This window comes from Mesocricetus auratus, unplaced genomic scaffold (assembly GCF_017639785.1).
Source record: "Mesocricetus auratus isolate SY011 unplaced genomic scaffold, BCM_Maur_2.0 Super-Scaffold_100011, whole genome shotgun sequence".
Taxonomy (NCBI): Eukaryota; Metazoa; Chordata; class Mammalia; order Rodentia; family Cricetidae; genus Mesocricetus; species Mesocricetus auratus.
Window position 1 is genome coordinate 62,002,832 of NW_024429195.1, and position 24,691 is coordinate 62,027,522.

At 38.4% G+C, this 24,691-nt stretch overlaps 1 protein-coding gene across 7 annotated transcripts in view; it reads right to left on the reverse strand.

The window, feature by feature from the left end:
* Window positions 1-24,691, reverse strand: part of Lin7a (lin-7 homolog A, crumbs cell polarity complex component) — a 135,681-nt gene that overhangs the window by 17,457 nt on the left and 93,533 nt on the right. The gene's annotated exons all lie outside the window — the stretch shown is intronic.

Consider the following 24,691-nt stretch of genomic DNA (forward strand, 5'->3'; position numbering starts at 1 on the left):
CTCAGTAAACTTAAATAGGAACAGGTAGATGACAACCATCCTCTTTCCTTCTTTTCCTTTTTAGAGTTAGAACAAAGGAACAAATCACCATCCTGAAGTCTAGTTTTGTAAGTTAAAGGAGGCCAGGACACTTGCTTGGCTAAGGAATACATGAGTGTGCCCTCAAGGCAAGGTATGTCTTTAGCCCGAAGGCTTGGCATCTCTCCTGTTTGAGACTTTATCTCTTTCTTACTTATGCTGAAAGTATCTCATTTCTTGTTAACTATTTAAAATGTGTTTTCAACTGGGATACATTATAAAGTTTATTTCTCTTTAAAAGAAAACTGTCTATATAAAGTTCTTCTAATTCAGGGATTTTGCTTTGCAACAGTTACCTGAAATTTGACTAACACTGCAGACTTTCAACAAGAGTTTTCTACATAGGCAGGGACTGTGGTTCCTATGTGCATCAAGGAGAGCTGGAATGACTTCCAGTGTTGAAATGAACTACCTCCTCCCTTTAAAAACCAGAATTCTACACTTTTGACTTTCATCCCTTGTTTAAGGGCTTTATTATATATATCGGTTGCAATTTGAAAGAGTTCTTAGAAAAAAAGTTCAGCGTACGTCTTTGAAATGGACATCTAGGAAGAGGTTTTGTAAATGTGACTGATGATGAAGAAGGCAGGTGAGTATATTAGGCTCTCTGGGAAGGTTTGAGAAGAGTATAGTCCTAAAATAGAAAAACACTAAAAAGCAACTGTATGCACCATAGTTATGCCTTAAGGGCTTTGACTCTTCATGGAAGTGAATAGGAGTACTGGGAGGACTGGATACTCCAGTCCTGAAAACATTAACATCTGTCTGACTTCAAGTAAAAATCAGTATGCAAAAACTCAAACAATTTTATAACTACTTTTGAAATTCATAAGGATAGGGCTCTTATCCTATTTCTATAACAAAATACTTAATATGTAAACCCAAAAGTTCTGGGGTTCTTGTAAGTTAAATATATAAAGGAATATTTTCATTCAGGAACCTGGAAAAGAAATGAGTTCAACAAATAACCCACTGAGCATTTGTTTTGTTTGTTAGCAATCATGTGCAGGAGAAAGTGCTAGGACACTTTAAAGTTTGTTGATGTACTGGAAACTTAGCAAAGCTGTGGCTCCGAAATGACCCAACCTTTAAGCTTGTGTACATTCTGACCTTTCAATACCTTAGCTATTTCACACTGAGAGATATCAAAATATGATTTCTATATTTCTAGTATGGTCTATTTCCTAGGTGATTAAGGATCCTCCAAAAAAGAATTTGGTTTGTGCTGCCTACATGAACTTGCTCAGTGTATGTGCCTCCCTTTGTGACACAGTTACATTTTTGCCTTTTCTGGACAGCAGAGAGAGAAAACCCATGCTCTGGGAAAGATACTAGACATTATGTATATGTACTATCAACTGTGAAATGCCCATGACCAAAGCTTTTGTTTCTAGAAATTAAAATATAATGACATCACTTTTTCCTTCCCTTTCCTCTGCCCAACAAGGCTTTTCTTATGGAGAACATTTGGGTCTTAACTTGACTGAGTTTTTTATTGAGTACCTTAATGAAACTGTGGGCAACTAAGAGGTGGTATGCCTCCATGGGGCATTCTTGCATTCTTGGCATGCACAGATTTCTAAGTGATGTCTGTTGGAGAATAGATAATGCTATGGTGGATTGAATGATATGAAAGGTATGAGTTTATAATATCTTAGTACCATTAATTAGATCAGCATGCTATCTCTGAAAGGGCTCTTACAAACATTCTATCTATCTCCTTGTTTTTTTCACAACAAGGAAATAGGGACCAAATTAGCCGGGACCTAGCTCACTGCAGAAAGCTATTTGTTTCAGGATTTATTATTGATGAGTGATTTTGAAACAATTCCACCCTGCTTTTCTAACTAATCCAGAAATTAAGCACATGACTGGTCTGTTTTTCTCCTAGGTGAAATGATGGGAACTAATGGCAGATGAAAGATCTGTCAACTCCTAGGTAACTGTTTGAGCGGGATTGTGAGGGAGCAGTGGGAAATAGCTGAGGGGGTCTCTGTTGTGAGTGATAGGTCTCAGCTTTGAAAAGGCCCTCTGTAGTCACACAGAAAGCAGTTCTTTTCCCAGAAAGATTATTGTGATTATATTTTACTTTTTACTCTTTACATGAATATATTAAAATGGATGAATGTTGAATATTGTATGTATCATCCAGCCTGATGTCTTTCAAAGGTTAAACTGCATACTAAATGATGTCAAGAAAGACCTTGAATTTGTCAGAGTAACATAAGGTTTACCTGCATTTACCAAATATAACTGTTTAATCCCAAAATTAAAGGAAAACACGGCAAGATATCTGTAAACATCATCGTTATCCACACCCTTAAATAATTTCTACACAATGATGGAACACTAAATTCTTGGGGGTATAAAATTGTATTGTTTCAATGAGATTAGATAACTTTATTCTTAGGAGGGTTTTATGCATTTGTGTTGCTTTAATCTTGTTATAATTGAATGTGTGTATTTATACATGTGAATATGTAGGCATACACATGTATAGGTATATTCCTTATTGAAAGGCTTATTTTCTTTTTAGTGTATATTGGATGTACATCTCACAATAAGCATATGACACAGATCTTGTGAAAGCTAAGAAATTTGTCCTAATTTTGGTAGACAGAAAATCACAAACTGACATCTAGCTCTTCCCTGTGAACTGACATTCTAAAACAAAATAATAAGAAGCAAATGTGGAGGTGCTTCTTCCTTCCTTCCTTCCTTCCTTCCTTCCTTCCTTCCTTCCTTCCTTCCTTCCTCCTTTCCTTCCTTCCTTCCTTCCTTCCTTCCTTCCTTTCTTCCTTCTTGCTTCCTTACTTTTTTCCTTGCTTTTTTTTTGAGAAAATATTTCAACCAGTACTTTCTAAGCTATGACTGAAGAACCTTGTGAAGAAAGACAACTTGGTGATTCCATGACCTAAGCATTTATGACCACGTGTAAAACTTGGATCCAGCTAGCCATGTTCTTTCTACACTATGACAAACCCAGAAAAGGCTATGCCCTCTGAAGGGTTTCATTCCAGTGTGGTCAGATGTGGGAAATCTAATCATCTTGAGCTTGGTGTAGAGCTCTGCTGAGCAGATATTTAATTAGGACTGAGGAATATCTTTTAACATTTAAAGGATGTGTTCAGAAAAGAACTCTATGTTTCTTTGATCCTTCTCTTTTCTCAAATATGCTAATTTCCCTGTTCTGAATGTATTATCTTCTGCTTAAGAAAAGTAGCAAGTGTATGAAAAGTGTCACAGTTATCCCTTGGAAACAATATGCTAATGTTCTCTCAGAGTACTTTGTTCCTGCCTACATGCTAATATCAATCTCCGTGTACTGTAATTTGTCAGTTCACAATCACTCCCTGCTACTCGATGCTCCAAGGGGAGATGAGGTTTGCTTAACCATCTCTGTGCTAGCCTTGACGATGAACCAAACAAGTATTCAGTCAGTCAATAAGTGTATCTGTCTTTCACAATATTACTCTTCCCTTAATCTACTATATATTTTATTAGCAATCTATTATCCATGCACTCAACTATCATTGTATCTATCTCCCTATCTATGCATCTATTTATCATCTATGTATCTATTTACCATCTTTCTATGTATCCATGTATGTATGTGTGTATGTATATATGTATGTATATCTATCTGTCTGTCTGTCTGTCTGTCTATTAAACTAAGACACCAGTAGTTTTGGGTTTGAATTTGAGTTTTTACACTCACCAGATCTGTTGACCAGGAGAATCTACCTCATGTCTCTGGGTCTCAATTTCCTTATTTGCAAACTGAGTATAGAACACCTACTATATAAAATCATTACAAACATCTGGAGGAATGTCTGGCATTTGCAAGGGTTCAACAAACATTAACTCCTTGTTTCATTGCTATTTCTTTGTCAGTCTTTCCGTATAGCTTTAGAATAGCTGTGAAAAAATGCAGATGTACTTTTGAATAGGTAGAAGTTTCCTTTGTTATTCTGGGAAGCAAAGGTTTACTACATAAATTAATTGTGTGTGGGACTTGTTGGAAACGTGCTTGAAGCCAATAAGATGAATCTACAGCTTAACTTATCCTCATGCAATTTAGCTGCATCATTTCCACACATACAGTGATGTGTTAATTACAAGTGATAATTAATCATTCAAAAGCACTCTCAGTTCCTCTGTGGTGTCATGCATAGCTAAGGACAAGACTACTGTATAAGAAACTCACTTCATAGGAGTGTACACAATGTGAGGGAACTTGAGAGGAAAAAAATCAAATAACTGAACACTAGACAAGAACATGAAGGTTAATGTAGGGGAAATGGACATAATTATACATATTTTTATCCTATGAGAGTAGTTACAAATATAAAAAGTTTTGAGTCATGAAAGTGGAGAATGCAATATATTAACACTAGCCTAGGGGGCAGAAAATTAAAATTGAGAAAGTGCTTCAGAGAATAAAATATTCTGTCAGAAATAAGAGATTCATAAATCTAATATTTCATTGATTTCAGCCTGTCTTTCAGATCTGGGAACTAAAACTGGAAATGTATTCAGCTGCCTCATCTCAGCGGTAGTGCTTTAGAATCACTGTACTTCAGCAGTGATGCTTCATAGTAATTCTATGGCATCTCAGTAGTAATTCTTCATAGTAACTGTGCCTCAATAGTGATGTTCATTGTAACTCTACTGCATCCCAGGAGTGATGCTAATGTTTCACAGTAATTTTACTTCCTCCCTATAGTAATGTGTCATAGTAACTCTATTATAGCACCCTAGTGATGCACTGAAGTAATTCACCTCAACTCTTGATATTCTATCTTCTACAGAGTATGGGGAAATTCCCAATAGTAAATGGGTTGAATACAGAACTCTACTACATACTGGTATCTGAACACACACACAGACACACACACACACACACACACACACACAGAGAGAGAGAGAGAGAGAGAGAAACAGAGAGAGAGACAGAGAGAGAGACAGAGAGAGAGACAGAGAGAGAGAGAGAGAGGATATGCTAATATTGAGCAGTAGAATTTGGTAGCCAGTATCATGCCATTTTGTAAACTTTCACATTCTATAACACTCATTTTTATTGAACTGTGGCAGTTCCTGAAACTGCAGTAATTTGATTTCCAGAAGCAGATTTCTCCTTTCTTTAGATTCTTGCCTTCTCTGCTCAGTCAAACCCCCAGTAAATGTTGGCCCTGGAAGATGCTCATCAATCACCTGATAAATCACCTTGTATTCACCACTCTGATTATTCCCAACTATGGTCAAACTCATTCCAATATAGGGAATTTGTCAATCACCTCCCCCTAGTTTTCTAGATTTACCAGTGTTCTTGGCTTAGAGAACCCCTCCCTACTATGTGTTTTTGTCATGTAGATTAATCCTGTGCTGTTGTAGAGTCCTTTGTTTTCTTGTCACTGACCTTGCAGGTTACAAGGTGAAACTTGGGATTCTAGAGACCTATTAGACAATGGGTTTTTGACCACCTATGTTCTCCAGGTGCATGCCACATGGACACCAAATCCACAGAGGGCTTCTTCCTTTGTTATGTTTTTAATTTAATTTTTCCATACAATGTACTTGCATCATGCTTTTCCCCTTTCACATCTCCTCCCAGGTATTCCCCATCATCCTACCCACCAAAATTTATCTTTATGCTCTCTCTGTCTCTGTCTCCCTCCCTCCCTCCGTCCCTCCCTCCCTCCCTCCGTCCCTCCCTCCCTCCCTCCCTCCCTCCCTCCCTCTATGCATGCTCAAAAAATGAAAAATAAAAACCAATATACAAAGCCCTCCAAATCCCCCATGGAGCCTGAGTGTCCTGACTCCTGATTCTCCACTTTGGAGGTCTGGATCAGCACTGGGGAGGGGTTAGAGCAGTGGTGGTTCTCTCTTTACGTTCACCCCAAAATTAACTTCCTGAACTCAACTAACTACTGTAGCTCTGGATAAAAAGTGCAAGCACACTGAGAAAAATTTAGTGTCATTCCTCAATGAGATCACAGACACCTAGCAGAGCCTGTGTGACAAACAGAAAGGCTGGAGATTGGCATCATGTCAATCTTCAAGCTGGCCAGCATTGTATCATGAATATATACCTGAATAGCTGTCATCTTCAGACATTGACCTTCCCTCTGTCCCAGTTCCCAGGTTCCTGCTGTCCTTGTCTTAGCACTCAAGGATCCAGGGAAGGCTTTAATACCAGGGAAACTGAAATGATTGATAGCTCATTAAGACTTGGGAAGATTTGGCAGAGTTGGAACCATGCACAGCTGTACCTAGTACATGGCATTTATTCACTCATTCAAAAACTAATTAATATGTCTCATGGAGCTGGAATTTTCAGAAGATGGGAATCAATTGTTTAGGAAAGAAGGGTCATTGTGCACAAACAGGCTGCATGAAGAACACTGAAGGGCAGACCTAAGAGGGAGATTAGAACGAGCAGCTTTGCGCACACCCAAGTCATTTTTGCTCTCTCTGCCAAGGCAACAAAGGCAGACATGATATCAAGAGACATTTTCCACTATCCCATGAATGATTTAGACAGGTAGGGGCTTTGGAATGCTATCAAGAAGTTCTGTAGATCACATACTGGCTGACTCACAAGGACAAATCAAAAGCCCCAGCTTTCAGTCTTTGCTGCTGATTTTTATGGCCAGGGTTTGCCATTTTAACTGGTACAGCTGTAAAGTTCTGTGAGAGATTCTATAGCCTAGAAATAAGGGTAGAGTCTTTTAGATATTTTTATGAAATCCTACTATCCTAAACAGACCATAGGTCATTTTGTGTCCTCTCTTAGACAACGGTATCTAGTATTCATTCAATTAGGGATTTATTATCTTTGTCCAATAGAGTTGTACTCTAGCAATCTCACTGAGTTAATAGTTTTCTAAAGAGTATCATAGAAACAATGGATGGCTGCAATATTTCAACCATCCTCTTTGAAAGATCCATTTTAATATCTAACTGATTTGTAACTCTGGATCCCCAGACAATAAGCATGGAACTCAGTGTGTCTAGGCACCAGTTCTCTGAACCTGGGGTTGTCAAATATATTTCTGGTGAAGTGAATAATGGACAGACATCTCTGTTGCTGTGCAGCCTGAATAGTAGAATGTAATAAGATTTAATTTAATTACAGGGACTCAACATTGCAGCTGCTTTTTTGCAGAAGTAAAAATTTATAGAATATATCAGTTTTACTGTCTAATATCTCTTGGGCCTAGATTCAGATGTCTTTTGCAACTAAATGCATAGCCACTTCTGATTCCTTGCATTTGTTGCCATTGATTTATACTAAGAATTTTCGGGTATTTTAAATGTTCTAACTTGCTCAAAGTTTCAGATTCTTTTCAACTTACCTCCATGCCTCCTACTTTGACTGATCATGTAAGTAGTCAGGTGATGGGGAATGGTCTTCTGTACATATGTTTATTATATTGGTTGATGAGTAAAGCACTGTTACCTAATAGGGAGGAAAGATAGGTGGGACTAGGAGTTGAGGAGGATTCTGGGAAATGTAGTAAAGAGAAGTCGCCGTGTGATCTAGGTAGGAAGTGATATAGCTGGGCAGTAACAGTTTATAAGCAAGTACAAACAGGAAATCACTGTCTCCTCTCCTTTACTTTCCTCCCCCTTCCTCTCCCCTCCTCTCTTCTCTTCTGAGATGCTGAACAGACATGATGTAGACCCCAATGGAGTAAGGGGCCCAGATCTTTTCTCAGGGACTGTACACTGGATGCATCTTTAACTCCTCTTTCAACCCACATCCAATTATCTATCAATCTTGGCTGATGTGCCATTTACCAGTATATATCAGGCTTTCAGGTTCACCTCCTATTTTAATTATTTTTCATTTATTTGAGATAATATAATTACATCATCTTCCCCTTCTGTTTCCCTCTATCTGTTTAGTCTATATAATGATACTTGTATATATGTTTTCAGAGCTGACCATTTGGTACTGGATAACTAACTGGTTCAAGTTTCCAGATACATCTACAATACAACTCCCACATCTAAGGGTCAGGGATCGTTGGGGGGGGGTGGCAGAAGATTTTAATAGCCAAAAGGATTAGGTAATTTGCTGTGAGATTGTGTCTCCTAGGAATGTCAGAAGCCACACCCATAAAGTCTTACCAACAGGACTTGAGCTGCCTAAACTTGAACAAGGACAACAACGTTAGACATACTAGTGGATGAGACTTGGGAGAGGCCATGACCCTTCACAAAGAGCTACAGGTAACGAAGGAATGTGAAGAGAGGGAGAAATAGTCTGCCCTTTATTTTGTGTGCCCTTCAGGCTCAGAACTGAGTCATCTTGTATTTTCATGATTTTGTTTATAATCTATTGGTAATTAGTAACAACATGGTAGACATTGTCAATGATTGTAGGGACTTTGCTACAGCACTGGTTTCCCCCTCAAATCAAGTGTAGCAAACATTAATCACGTAGCATTTGCCTGCCTAATATAGAGTGTGCTAGCTTTGAGGCTAAAGCCTAATGAATATTACAATATACATGGTACCCTAAGAGTGGTACTCATTTTCTAGAAATTAGCATTAAAATATCTTAATCAAACAGCATCTTCTATAAATTCTACTTCCCAATATTCATCTTCCTTACAGATATAACACCACATTGATTTTACCATAGAGTTGTAAGATTCCATAACCTTTCAGTTTTATTCATTAAGCTTACAATATTCTTTATTCATTTCCTTGTTTCAGTAAATTCCCACCCTTTGTTCAAATCCCCTTCCAAGAAGCACTTGGTCTCCACAATTTAACTTTCCTGATCAACTTAAAGCACCTTGTTTTTAATACAAATAAATAAGCAAACAAAAAAATGATTGAGTGAATAAGTAAAAATCCAATAATGGAGGATGGTTGCATCAATAATGGAACCCATGTGTCTGTCACAGTTATACACTAGGTTACAGAAAAGTGTGCTGATAAAACTGGTAAAACAAGTTTTCCAAGACACATTTCTGATCAGCAAATTAAACAATAATAAATATATACAAAACTATCTATTAAAAAACCTTTAATAATAATTGAAAAGTTTCTGGCTCCGATTAAACCTCTCCACTGATGCAGCAATCCAACTCAGACCAAATCGAACCAAATTAGAAAAATCCCACAATTAGTGGATACAACTCTCCTGGGTGATTTTCCAGCCCCCACAGAAAGGAGGTGGAAAAGAGAGACCAGAAAACCACATGTCTGTCTTCTAGGGGACAGTTTAAATACCCTGAGGGAGTGGTCTTGAGAATGTCTAGGGAAGGAATCATTTAGAGGGCATTTTGAGATGCAACAGAATTTGGAGAGAGATGTGGGAGGTGTGCTTAGGGTGAGGCTTCCAACAGAACAATAATATTATTTTAAAGTCATTGGATATTTATGATTTGGCACTTTTCTGGTGCTTTACATATGTCGAAAGTGCTTAACAATTCTGCTTTACAAATAAAGAAGCTGAGATTACAAAAGAGTTAGGAAAATTTCTAGGACTGCACACATCTTAATGAATAAGTCACAAGTCTGTTGCTGGAGACTGGCCTTTCAGTAGTCACTGCTTACACTGTCTACTTTTTATACTAAGAGAAAAAAAGAAACTAAAAAAGGAAAAATGGAAGCTCAAGAGTGCTAGAGTTTCTCTCTCTCTCTCTCTCTCTCTCTCTCTCTCTCTCTCTCTCTCTCTCTCTCTCTCTCTCTCCCCTCTGCCTGTATGTGTCTATACTTAAATTTAAATGCAAAAAGAAGTTTGGATAAATATGCACCATGAAAGTATTTCCTTGGGGAAGGTGGGAATAAACTGAAATGAAAGAAGAGAATAAAGGAAATAATAAAGAACTTTATTTTTGTCTAATTTTAGTCTGTGTGTGTGTGTGTTTGTGTGTCTGTGTTTGTTGAGGAAAATTATCTGTAGATCTAGAATATCCTATAATAAACCCAAGAAGGTAGAGCAAATGATAATGTTGCTTAAATAGCTCTTTGAGGCATTGCTTGGAACTAATTTGAAGTTAAAAAAAACTCACAATTGAAATTGCCTGATCAACTTGGGTTAAAGAAAAGGATTTTAGATGAATTCTGTCAGCTCAGTGATCTTGGATGCAAAAGTGTGGTGTGTGGGGTGTTCGAATAGACTGACTGGATGATGCTGCTTGAATAGTCACAACCAGGTCTGTTCCTTCCTGGTATCACTAGTGAATTGGAATGTGAGCATTTTCTTTTTCTCCGTATTTCCTCTCAGTGGTTTATTTTTTCCTGTCTGTGTGTCAATAACATGCCCGGGAAATAATTCATACTCATGTCTATTGGCTGTAAATCCATATTTTTTAGGGAATCATGTTTGGCTGAGAAGTGGTGAGGAAAGATTGCAAAATACTTAATGTTTAATTTTTGCTTTTCATTTAATGGCTCCTGAGATGAAAAACTGTAGTTCTTTCAGGCTTGACAGATGGGAGACTGCAGAGGGAGTTACAAATCAATTGCTGCAGGAATTTTTCTGAAAGTGAAATGAGTCAGCTTTGTATTTCTTCTTCCGTACAACTAATATTGATTTTTCTTCTCCCCCACCCCAAAATAGCATTCTGTTGTATCAAAGAAATACTATTATTTCCTCCATGACAGATTCATACTGAGGTATATTTCTTCTCTTAGCGTTAAATTATTTCTCAGCCTGGGTACCTTGCCTCTCTACAATTTCTGTCTCCTTTGAGTCTACTCCTTAAACCCTGTAATCTCAGGAATGACTCAGAGAGTCAAATTGGATTATGTGTTATTCTTGCTTAAAATTGCTCTGTGGCCTAGTGTTGTTGAGACTGAAATCTATAGCTCTAGGTAACTCGCTTTTCTAGCTATGCCCCCATTTCATATACTCAATTGTGAATCCTTGAGACTCTAAACAAAATGACTCTGGATTTTCTCTAATGCCAGAATCTCCATGTTTTGAACAGAGTGGTTCATAACCTACCTTACAGCTCAGCATTTACTTCTGTGTGGAGAACTGTCTGTCTAGCTTGGGTTAGGGATTCTGCTATGTCGTAAAATAATCTGTGTTAGCTAGCAAGGTGGTAGTGGTGCATGCCTTTAATCCCAGAACTTGAGAGGCAGAGCCAGGCAGATCTCTGTGTTTTCCAGGCCAGGCTGGTCTAGAGAGTTAGTTCCAGGATAGGCTCCAAAGCAATACAGAGAATCTCTGTCTCTAAAAAGCCAAAAATAAATAAATAAATGATTAAGACAGATGTCAGTGGAATTGGTTTTATTTATTGTTAGAGTGTTTGTCTGACATCCTGGAAGCTCTGAGCCCTATCTCCAGCATCCTGTAGATGATGGTGTATGCCTATAATTCCAGGATTTGTGAAGTGGAAGCAGAAGGAGTAGAAACTCTCAACCATCTGGGGTTAGAGACATTGTCTACACTAATTAATGTCATGTACAGCCATTGTGGACACACCTAAACTCTAAAAGATGTCTTTTGTTAATTGGTGGCCCCATCTAACATTTCACAAACAAAAGAATTGGTGGGAAAATTGAACAACTAATCTGCTAGGTGGATGAATGTACTTGCTTCTAGGGAGAGTAAGGAATCACCGATATGGATAAACATTGTGCTGAAGGCATCACATTCCTATAAATAACTGAAAGAGCATGAGAAAGAAACTGTATGACTATATCTGAGTCATTTTATTCATAGAATAATTGTATACACATAATAAACTTTGCACATAATCAAATTCTTGTTTTATTTTGTTAATAAAAAACAAGAATTAGGCCGGGCGGTGGTGGCACACGCCTTTAATCCCAGCACTCGGGAGGCAGAGGCAGATGGATCTCTGTGAGTTCGAGGCCAGGCTGGACCAACAGCCTTCAAAACAATACAGAGAAACCCTGTCTCGTAAAACAAAAACAAACAAACAAAAAAAACAAGGACTCTGTCAGAAACTGAAGAAGAAAGTGATAGTGGAAGATACCCATGTGCTTATCTGGCCTCCGTGTGTGCAACCACACACATGCACACACAACACATGTGACACACACATACAACATACATGTTAAAAATGAGAAGCCAATAAGAATGAAATTGATTTGGCCTCTGTGTGGAGTATACTAAATATGTGTAAAATTATATCCAACACAACTGAAAGAAAATATACTTTAGCTATTAATGCCAGAAGATGATGTATGATGGACAGTCAACATCATATAGCCATGTATCATCCCATCCAGCAATGTATCCTAATAAAATAGAATCCATGTAAAAATAGTACATGTCTTGGGTGACTAACTACAACTATATTGCCATAGCATAGGCAGCACTATTGGAAGGCACCTTCATGTTGCTTAAGAGACTAGCAGAACAGCCATCATTTGGTTTGAACTTTGAAAATCTCAAATGAGTCTGGACACAAAAACAAGGGGAATTTCTAGTAAAGTCCTATAGCCTGAATGCCGCTCTCGTTTCAGACTCATTATAAAACCGTATAGCCGAGAGGCTCCCTGTGGACTTTAGTTATAGACTTTATTGAATTTTTTAGACCTGAGTAGAAGGGCAAAGTAGCAAACCTTCAGTGTATTTCTTTTTGTGACATGTTGGCATGATATTTCTACAAATCATCCAAAGCTGAAGGAAAAAGCAGTTATGAGTAGTGCAACCAGTTCTTCTCATGAAAAAGGTAACTACGAGCTTCTGGGACCCTCAGGTCCAATGGGCTCCTCTTGGGCACAAGCTGTGTTTTCTTTGAACTGTTTCTTTCCCTATGTCAGGCACAGGATACAGCTGGTAAGTCTTGTTGGCAGTCTTACTGAGAACTTTAAAGTGGTATTTTCACAGTATTGTTTTCCTCATCATTGTGAGTGATCAGCTACTTTGCTGTGGTTGGATGGTTAATTAGCATCAGTCCAGGTGCTTATGCCCTGAGACAAGCTTTGGGTGAAGTATCTTACAGAATGGTTCCCATTGGAGGATTCCTGTCTGCCACAATCTCATAGTAACCCCATTGTCACACACTGTATGATATACATTCTGTGCAATTAGAGCTTAGCCATTCAGTTGCTATGTGGTTTGTATCGTTTTCTTTCTTTCTTTCCTTCTTTCTTTGGGGGGACAGACCCAGTAGAGTGTTTATTGGATTGGCTCAAACAGTCACAGAGGCTAAAATTCCACAATGACAGTCTGCAGTCTGGTAGTGTAGTTCAGTCTAAGCAGCAGGCAGGGGCTCTGGGAGGCCAAAGGCCAAAAACCCTAGAATCTGATGTTGAAGGGAGATGGCAGTAGAAAATCCATCCTTCCCACTTTCTTGATAAGAGTAGTAAACTTCCTTGCAGTATAACTGTTACCTTTCAATTGAAGTGAAAAGCAGAGTTCACTAAAAGGGAAGGTGTTGTAGCCTAGAGTATTCATCTCTTCAAATAGAGGGCGGAGGTGTGGGTGAATCATTTTCTTTAATTTACTAATCGAGTTGAAGGTCATGGTTCTCAACTCGGCATAGTTTTTGCCTTTTGGCAGGTCTGAAGACATTTTTTATTAGTGTGTGTGTGTGGGGGGTCATGTGTGGGCATGTAGCACACATGAATTTGCATGAGCACGTATGCAAGTATTTGTGGAGGCCGGAGGTGGATGGTAGGTGTCAGCATTTTCCACAATGTTTTTTGAGATAGGGCAGCTCACCACACACAGAACTTATCCACTGGCTAGGCTGACTGGCTGGTGGGACACAGGATCCTATCTCCATCTTTTCAGTGCCAGGCTTATAGATTCTCAGGGCTGCACTAAGCTTTTACATGGGGATCTGAACTCAGACACCCCAATCATGCAGTACCCACTTGACATACTCAGCTAACTCCTCAGCTCTTGAAGACACTTTTTGATTGGCATGTCTAGAGGGCTGGGGTGCTATGTTGCCTGGGAGAACATTCTCCAATGTATAGAATAGCATTTCTGGCAAATAATTTTCCAGTTGGAAATATGAACTGTTTGAAGGGTAAGAAATCCTTATTAAGACACAAGTAATTTACTGAAAGGCTTTCATAGTCAAAATTGTAAAAACAATAATAACAATAAAGATTTTTTACATTGAATTGCTGTTAGTTTGGCAGGACTTAATCAATTTTTCATTTTGCTCCTACAAAAGCTAATGTTAAATTAGCACACTATCACCATCCCATCTCCTACAGATTAGCCTGCAGATACTACACATAGTTGAACAGCCAGTTCCTTGCCTTCTCCCTTTTACTGTCATATTTTTGTAACAAAACAAAAAACAAAACAAAACAAAACAAAAAATAAAGCAAAACAAAACAATAAAAAAAGGCAAGATGCAGGTTTTGGGAACCTAGGTTTGGCAAATTCCTGTGCTTCACCTATCATAATCAACTGTAGGTCTTACTCTTGTTATCATTATCTCCAAAATAATTTTCAAACATTTTCTTAACTTTTTACCCTAGTCATTATTCTCCCACTAAAGACCTCTACTGTATCTCTCCAGAATCCTTTTTAAAATTTTTTTATTTAAATTAGAAACAAGCTTGTCTTATATGTCAATCTCATTTTTCCTTTGGCCAGGACAGAATGATCATCATATTTACAATGTTTGCTTTTTACAAATTAAAACTTTTTCATGAGAGGAAACACAGACAAACTCACCTAGGAGTTGGATGAAACGGTTGCCTAATAATTTAAAAACACAGCAGTGATGTTATCTTTGATGCAAAATTAAGGCATATTATTTCAATGCTTTATCATTCCTTTCTTTTATCTTGATTGTCATGAGCAGACAACCACAGGACAGATATTGTTACATTGGTTCTGAAGATGCAAGAGCATTGAACATTCCAGTGATTCTCTCATAATTATCCTGCCAGAAGCTAGTATACAACTGCCTTTGATGAGGTATTTTATTGTCCGATAGAATACTGTAGTAGTTTGAATATAATTGGCCCTTACAATCTCATAGGGAGTGGCACTATTAGTAGGTGTGGCTTTGTTGGAGTGGATATGGCCTTACTGGAGGTACTGTGTCACTGTGGGAGTCTGTTTTGAGGTTTTCTATGCTCAGGATATCATACCATCCAGTGTCACAGTTGACTTCCTGTTTCCTGCAAGATGTAGGACTCTCAGCTACTTCTCCAAGAGGTCACCATGCTTCCTGCCATGGTGATAATGGACTGAAATTGTAAACAAACCATCTCAATTAATTATTCTTCCTTTGTAAGAGTTGTGTAAAGGATTACCAGCCTACAATCCACAATGCCAGAGAAGGTAGGAAACAAGGAGGACTCTAAGAGGGACATACATGGTCCCCTGGAGAAGGGGAAAGGGACAAGATCTCCTGAACAAGTTGGGAACATGGGTGGAGGGCAGAGAGAGTTAGGAGAAAAAGAAGGGGAGAAGAAGAGGGGAGAGGAAGACATTAGGGAGCAGGAAGACTGAATCAGGGGAAGAATAAAGGAGAACAAGAAAAGAGTTACAATAATAGAGGGAGTCATTATAGGTTTAATGAGAAATCTGGCACTAGGGAAATGTCCTGAGATCTACAAGGATGACCCCAACTAAGAATCTAAGCAATAATAGAAAGGATACCTTAAATGCCTTTCTCCAATAATGAAATTGATGACTACCTTATATGTCATCCTAGTGCCTTCATCCAATAGATTATCGAAGCAGAAGCAGACATCCACAACTAAACAATGAGCCGAACTCCTGGAATCCAGTAGCAGAGAGGGAGGAGTGATGAGCAAAGAGGTTAAGACCAGGCTGGAGAAACCCACAGAAACAGCTGACCTGAACAAGGGGGAGCTCATGGACCACAGACTGATAGCTGGGAAACCAGGATAGGACTGATCCAGATCCGCTGAATGTGGGTGTCAGTTAGGAGGCCTGGGAATCTATGGGACCCATGGTAGTGGATCAGTGTTTATCCCTCGTATAAGAATGGACTTTGGGAGCCCGTTCCACATAGAGGGATACTTTCTCAACCTGGACATTTGGAGGAGGGCCTAGGTCCTGCTCCGAATGATATGACAGACTTTGAAGATGCCCCATGGAAGGCCTCACCCTCCCTGTGGAGCAGAAAGGGAATGGGATAGGGTGTTGGTGGAGGGCAGGGGAGGAGGGCATGGAGAGGAACTGTAATTGACATGTAAAACAAGCTTGTTTGTAATTTAAATGAAAAACCTTTAAAAAACCCCAAAAAACAGCAAAAAAGAATATTTGTATATATTAGAAAATAGAATTGATATCTCCTAGAGAATGAGGCTTGCTCATTTACACAGTAGTGTAAATAAATAATAATGTAGCCCAGAAAAAAGGGAGAAACATATAGTTTCCATTATAAAATATTTAAATTTCCTGAACTGAGAGCCTGTGACCACAACTCTGCTCACTGCTTGGATGGCTTTCATATTGACCACTTGTCTCTGTGAAAACCATGGCTCTAGAAAAGGAAAACGAGTCATGCTTTAGGCACTGTGACTTTTGGATGGAATATTCTATCTCTCATTTTTGAATAAAAAGTACTTGTATTTTGTTAACACCCCCCCCAAAAAGAGTTGTGGTTATGGTGTCTCTCTCTTCACAGCAATAGAAACCCCAACTGAGGCAAATACATAGTGATGGATTTAAACTGAGCTAAGAAGTTAAGTCCTTCTGCGGGCAAAATTCTAAGATAAGATCAGTCACTGGGTGTTGCAAAGGTACCAGATAGACTGGCTTACTGTCTCTCATGTAACCTTCAGGTTACCCTTGCCAGAAAGGTATTGCTACTTTTGCTTTATGGATGATAAAAGAGCGTCACACGATAAATGAATATACTGTGGCTGGGACATTCTTAAGCTCTCAAGAAACTTTAAGAACCTGAAAATTAATAAGTCCCTTTTAGAGGGTTGAAAAATATCAATAAAGTATAGAAGTTTCCAATTTCCATTAATAGTAACAATAAAAAATAAAGTTATGCTGCGGTTATCAGATGCTAGATCCTAGTCAAGTGATTTAATGATGCATAAAAAAGAATTTTATTAAGGAAAAAACTGAGTAGAGATAAAACTAATGAAATTTGTTTCTTAATGGACACCTTCAGAAACTACCAGAAACTGAAGCATACATATCATGGGACTTCAGAATTGATGTACTGGGTTGAGATTCTTGTTGTACCTGAAACACAGTTAAATTTTGTGTAGCTGGTAATCTTCTGCCTTATTTTATCCCTCAGACTGTTCCCATGCCATCCTGATCTTTTTTTAGTTACATGAAAAAACCTTGGGACCATGGACTTTCTTACCATTGCAATTTCAATCCTACTTTTCCACACTGCCATTGAGTTTTTATGTTTTTTTCCTTTTCCTCTGCAACATCAGTCAGAGCATTTAATTATGATGCAGTGCTACACCCTGAAGTATCAACTTGTGTTTTTGTGTGTCATCCCCTTCCTTTACCCTATACCTAAGAAGAACAAAGGACCCCAAGACCCAAATACCTAAAGCGTTTCAACAGAAGATAAATTAGTGCCTTCATCTTTTCATATTCATATTTCATATTACACTGGAGCCATAGGGAGGAAGAAGAGATTTGTGGGCACCACTGGATGGATAGAAGTAGAAGTAGAAGAAGCAGAACATCAAAACAGTGAAGGGAAGAAGGAACTTACCCAGGTGCAGGGGAAAAGATTAAGCACATAGTGTCTGAGAATGGCAAACCAACATTCTCGTGATGAAGAAAACAAGTCTCATTCCTTAGTTTGGGAGGGTATTCTGTGTTTTTGATGGCTCAACAAAGTAGAAAAGTAGCTAAGGTCTTCAAGTCACCATAAAAGGTGAAGATCTTGAGATAAGTAATCTGTCCCGGGATTGCACCAAATTATCTCAATGGATCCCAATGGTGGTCATAAGTGTTCTAGTACTGTGGAAGTAGAGGAAGGTTTGGTGTGAAAAAGCAGGCATGGAGAAAAAAGACCAGAATGGGGCAAGGCAAAGGGAATAATAAAGGCGTGCCCTGAAACTGGAAGCAGTGGAAAAAACAGATTCTTGTCTTGAGAATCTAGGTGGATCACAGGTCTGTGGGCCAGTTGCTCTGGGGCCAGCAAAAACTGAATTTGGATTTCTGGCCCTCAGAACTGTGACAAACTCAATTCCTGTTGTTGAAACCACCAACTGCACTGGTTTGTTACAGGTGCTGTAGGAAAATAATATACACATCAATTAAAAACCAGATTCCTCCGAACAATGTGTTGGTAGGCAGAATCTTTAGGTTGAGAAAGCCCTGGGTAGTTCATCGTGGTTACATATACATACATATATGTCATCTATGTCTTCTTAATGCTTGTCAAGCAATATTCCACGCGGTCTATAAGATGTTTGGTTTGTTCCTTGTTCTGTATCCAGTGCTCAGTTTGGCAGCTGGCACATAATAATTCTTCTACAAATAACTGAATGGAAGAAAAGCATTGCTAAAATAACAAAAGCAAAGAAGACCACAAACAATAAATGGTAAAAATAACTATGGGAAGGATTACACCACACACTAAACTGAATAGTCAAACAGATGCCATTAGCAAAACAAGTTGAGATTTAGTTGGTGTGACCTATGGTTAGGAATGTTTCCTTCATCTCATGGCTGGTCCTGTAACACTGCCTGCCTGGAAGTGTGTTCTCTCATTCTATACTTTTGGTGAGTTTTATCAGCACAATCCCAAGGGGTTTCTTAAGGATAAGGATAAGAGATTGGCTTCCTGGTGCTAGTTTTGTAGGCTAAAGTCTTGGAGGAGATATGGGAGCTCTAGCCCATGACTTAGAGTTTCCCCGTTCTTTTGAGATGGTGCAGTATTTCCTTCGTTTTTTTCCCAAAGATCTGTGTTGTGAGGTGGCTCTGCCTGAAGGGGTCTGCGTAAAGCCTGCTCGATGTTGCAGGCATACAGTGCCTGTGTCATTCTGAAGGTGACTGTGCTAAAACAAAATTGTACGTCTCTTTGCTCCTTCACAAATGTGAGTGAAGTGTCACGTGATGTCATTCTGACAACAGAAGTGTTCCATACGTAACTGAAATTTCAGTTTGCACTTCTGTTTAATTCTAACCCAAGCAATCTCCCACGCTTGGCTGTCAAGAGCAGCTAGGAACCTGTAAATGGCTTATATGCAGAGAGAGGAAGGGATAATAACTTCATTTCAGACCTGAAAGTCTAGAATGAAACTGGGGATCCTCATGCTGAGCCCTTAGGGAAACTGAGGGTTGAAGGCCTTCACTCCCCTTGCCAGTCATTGCCAATCCTTCTAAAACCCAAGTCGGTTTGCACAGTGGTTGTGAATCAGTGTTGCCCACCCAGCTGAGGGAAGGAAGGTGGCTGGCTGTTTGGGCCACACTGAGGTACCCAGTAAAAAAGAGTACTGATGGCCAGCAAGGGGTGTGAAACAATTTCAGACACAATCAGGCTGAAAGTTTGTTTCCCACTCCTCAGGACTCTGAGACATTTGAATTAAAGTGTGCTTGGTTTTCAAAATATTGTGACCTTTATTGTGATTCTTAACTTCTGAATGGTCAAAAGTGAGTATCTGAGAAAAACATTTTACTTTTCCTCACCGACAGTATAAGTCATAAAGGTCAGGAAGTCTCCATTTTTTCTATACCATGCATGAAAGCACAGGTTATTTATGGCTGTAATATTTATTTACTTTTAAATTTTACAGGTAGCCTGAGTCATAACTCCAGGTCTGTCATCTGATAGTTGTTAGGAGTTTGCCTAAGGTACTGGATCTCTCTATTTTCTCATTTATAATGTGGAAATGATATTAATAGTGCTTGCTACAAAAGATCATTATGAGGAAAAGAATACATTCATTATGTAAAGTCCTTACAGCGGTGCCTGGCATCCAAAAATATTTATAGAACATCATTCAACTATGTACTGGGCCTGTTCTCAGACTGGACATGAGACAATGGAGAAAAATTATTGCTATCCATGGTGAATGGGTTTTGTTGTAGACCTTCAGTTCATAGAAATATCTTGTGATATATTTCAAAGGAATGAAAAACCCCTTTGGTTATTTTGTAGTCTTCACTCCAAGAGTGGATGTCTAAGATTTGAGTTCAAGTTTCTCTGATGGGGTGTTATATGTCCTCACAGGCTCAGATATAATTCTTATTTGTTTTGTTGGTGCTGGGTATCAAATTCAGGGCCTTGGGTATGCTAGGCAAACTATTTAGCCCACAGCTACAATCCCAACTACAGCTCTAATTCTTGATTAATCTTCATGGCTCACCTAACAACACTTTACGTAGCTAATTTTAGCTGTGAATCTCACCCTTAACGTGGCACAGGCATTTATAAAATGGGAAAGAGGCCAGGTACCAAGAAGACTATTTATTTTCTTCCTTTCCCACATCCGTATTCATTCTCTGTTATGCTTAAAAAGTAATTAGCGATGCGCATATACTGTACCAACAACTTGATTTAGGTTTAACTGCAGAGAAGCAAATGTAATTGCAATTGTTCTGTCAGGGGTCTTGGAGGCAACCTCCGGGTTTCCCAAGCTAGCCAGGCCTCTTCTCAACAGGGTGCATGATTAAAGTTCCCATGCCTCTGTCTTGTCTTTCTTTCTGTCCTTTGTTATATTTGCTACCTTCCTCTTGTTCCAATAGCATTCGCAGGCTATTGTGTTTGGGGGTGACTGTTCAGAGTTTCCCTTTTTAAAAATACTATGAACTGATTATAGCATTATAAAATAATCGAGAAACGAGTAGGGATCTCTCCTATACCTTTTATCCAGCTTTGCTCCATATTAACATATTATAGGACTATAAAATAACAAAAGCCCCAGGAAACCGACATTCATGTAACTACCAGTTCATTCCGATTCAACTGGGATTGATTTTTGAACAATGACTTTTTATACTTGATAATCAATTAACACCACAGTAAAGATTGAAATTCTGCATCTCACACACACATGCATTTAATGTGTGTCTGTGAGTTTATCTAAGTGCGATCACTGGTGTGTGTGTGTGTGTGTGTGTGTGTGTGTGTGTGTGTGTGAGATGCAGAAGGTCTTTCCCATTTTCTGAGACTATTTTGAGCAACCAATGGGAAAATAACACATAAACATGCTTAAAAACTGTAAGATACTAAACACAATGAATTCAGTGTCACACAGTTTTAATTCTCACTTCTAAGGACAATGTCTCAAAAACAGAATCCATAAACAATAGGTTGTACCTACTTTCAGCTTTTTAATATCTTTGTGTTTGTCAAAGATATTTGAATCAATGATCCTACAAACACATTAACACAGTTTTGTTTTTCTTTTTTACCTTTCATCCCAATTCACTTTATATTAATTTTAAACTCAATTACTTTCCCCTGAGTATACTTTTCAGTCTGTTATTTAACCATGTCACCCCAATTCCATATATACACAGTCTCTGGCATCAGAGACAGACTTTATGAAGAAACTTCTTAAGTGAAGCCTATTGTGCCATCTATTGAGATTTTCTTATATCTTGGCTCTATCACTAAATATATTTGCTGTCCCTGTTGGGTGGGTGCACACTAGCTGCAACCTTTAGAAACATCCTTGAGAAAACACTCACATATGAAAGGGTGAAACAGAGGCCATTAGAGAGCTATAGATTCTAACTGTAACTTTTTGACCTCCTATTAATGTTAAATTTTAATTCGGCTATTAGTTTCTGCTAAGGCTTGACACAAGAAGTAGTCACACACAAAAGGACTCTGTATTTTCAATGAAGCTATATTCGGTGATTCAATGTCTCATTTAAAAGAAACCCATGGGAAATTTCTTTTCTAGCCAGAAATGATAAAAAAAAGATACTTCAGTGAGCGTTGAGCTGTTATGAGTTTCCTTCTGTTTTGGTTTATAAGACGAAAAAAATCAATTTCTCAATTGCTATATCTTTTCTTTATTTCTATTTATTGAGCTCCCTCCTCTCTCCCTTTATTATCTGGCATTTTGTGTTATCATCCCTATGTTAATACATGATAAATTTTGGCAGATATCATGGCATACCCTTGCTAAATGTAACCAAGGTATAAAAATAGCAAAAAAAATGATGCCATTAGAAACATAACTTAGTATTCTTGGGTCCACGGGATAATTTAACATTTAATTAGGCCATCAGGGACTTGTTCTCAGAATGCTTACTTACTAAGGTAAGGTCTGACTCAGCCTTGCAGATCCCTTCTCTCTAAAACTCACAGCTTACAAACCTATGTTCTGAAAACCTTCCATATGTAGCTTCCCTAATGGTACTGTGTTTCACAGCAGACATCAATCACTTGATCATTTGCTAGCCTTCTCTTTGGCTTGTTTTTTGGTCGTTCAATTGCAGTGCGTCCAGTCACATTTTACTGTAAAATATTTTATTTTCACTAACAACTGTGAACTTCGTGATTATTTCTACTGAACAGACCTCTGGACCCAAAGCTAAAGGCCCAGGGTCCTGGGACTGCATTAACTATTTCTGTGACTAGAAGTAGGGCAATGAACCATGTAGTTTCTCATTATAATAAAATTCCTTGAGATGAGTACCCAGCAAACAGACATAGCTTTCTTTCTGATTTACTTGAAAAATATTTCCTTTCTTTTTTGAAATTGACCATTCCCTCTCTCCCAAACCCTCCCAATACCTCCCCTTGCTGTCTATCAAATTCATGGTGTTTTCACTTGTTGGTATTCCATAGATGCATGAATGTATAATTTACTCTTAAACACACTAATATAGGTAATTGTTACCATGGGTTTTATGCAGATGCAATGTTTTAAGATGTGACACTTGAAGCTCGAAAAACCAGGCCATGCTGAGGGGAATAATCTAGCACTATGTCTAGAGCAATGCTCTAGCCAAGACAAGGGCAAGCATTTATTAGACTGGCTTCAGTTAACAAATGATATTTTTTTCTCTTTAACAAACTATGTCGCAAATTGTCTTTGTTGAAATTAGTGCCTTATTTACTAACATGATATGGTCAATAGTCAATAAGTGGAAACTATTAGTAAATTGCAGTTTTTAAGTAAAATCCAGAATTGTTGGAAACATAAATGGGATGCAAGAATTCTGTACATGGGGCTAGTAAGAATGTGAAATAGGACCAGCTGTTCTGGCAGGACCAGGTACAACAGGCCCTGCATCAGGGCCTGCGTTCTAGTGCCTGAGGATCACCTGGGAACTGCACAGAGCTTCCAATACCAGTGGGAGCCAAACACCCTAGACTTCTCTTGTACCGACTAGACCAGGAAACCAGTGGATCCAGCAAAGGGACCAGGAGACCAGGTGGGAGGCTAAGCACCCCAGATTCCTGGTCTTTTTCTCCACCCACGGGACCAGAACAAGGACAAAGAATAGAAGAACTACCAGATTATTGGACTTGCTAGCACCCACCAAAAGGGAACTCTGGTCCCCTAACCACCAGACCAATAAGGGGCTCTTTCTGCACCCACTAGAAGAAAAGATGGGAAAGAGACAATACAAAAACACACTCAGCAACAGAAAAACAAATATAACACCAACAGATTCTAGAGACTCCACATCATCAAGACTCCAAAATTCCAATGAAAATGAAACAGAAGGGAATGACCTTAAAACCACTTTCATGAAAATGATAGAGGCCCTAAAAGAGGATGTAGGAAAACCCCTCAAAGAAATGGATGAAAAAACAAACCAAAAAGTGCAAGAAATGGAAGAAAAAACAAACCAAAAAAGGCAGGAAATGGAAGGAGAAACAAAGCAAAAAATGCAAGAAATGGAAAAAAAAGCAAAAAATGAAAGAAACGGAAGAAGAAACAAAACAAAAAAGGCAGAAAATGGAAGAAAAAACAAACCAAAAAATACAAGAACTGGAAGAAAAAGCAAACCAAAAAATGCAAGAACTGGAAGAAAAAGCAAACCAAAAAAATGCAAGAAATGGAAGAAAAAGCAAACCAAAAATTTCAAGAAATGGAAGAAAGAACAAACCAAAAAATTCATAAAAGGCAACAAATGGATGAAAAGATAAACCGAAAATTGCAAGAAACAATGCAAACAGTGCAAGGGTTGAAAACTGAAATAGAGACAATAAAAAAACACAATCTGAAGAAAGGCTAGGAAATAGAAAAGCTGGGCAAACGGTCAGGTACTACCGATATAAGCATTACCAACAGAATATAAGAGATGGAAGAGAGAATCTCAGGTGTTGAAGATACACTAGGAGAAATGGGTTCATCAACCAAAGAAAATCTTAAGTCCAACAAATCCTTAACACAAATCATCCAGGAAATATTGGACACCATGAAAAGACCAAATCTAAGAATAATATTTATAGAAGAGGGAGAAGAAAACCACCTCAAAGGGGCAGAAAACATATTCAACAAAATCATAGAAGAAAACTTTCCCAACCTTAAGAAAGACATGCCAATGAAGGTACAAGAAGCTTACAGAACACCAAATAGCGTGGATCACAAAAAAAAGTCCCCTTGCCACATAATATCCAAGGCCCCAAATATACAGAATAAAGAAAGAATATTAAGAGCAGCTAAGGAAAAAGGCCAAGTAACATATAAAGGCAAACCTATCAGAATTACACCTGACTTCTCCATGGAAACTCTGAAAGCCAGAAGGTCCTGGATAGCTATT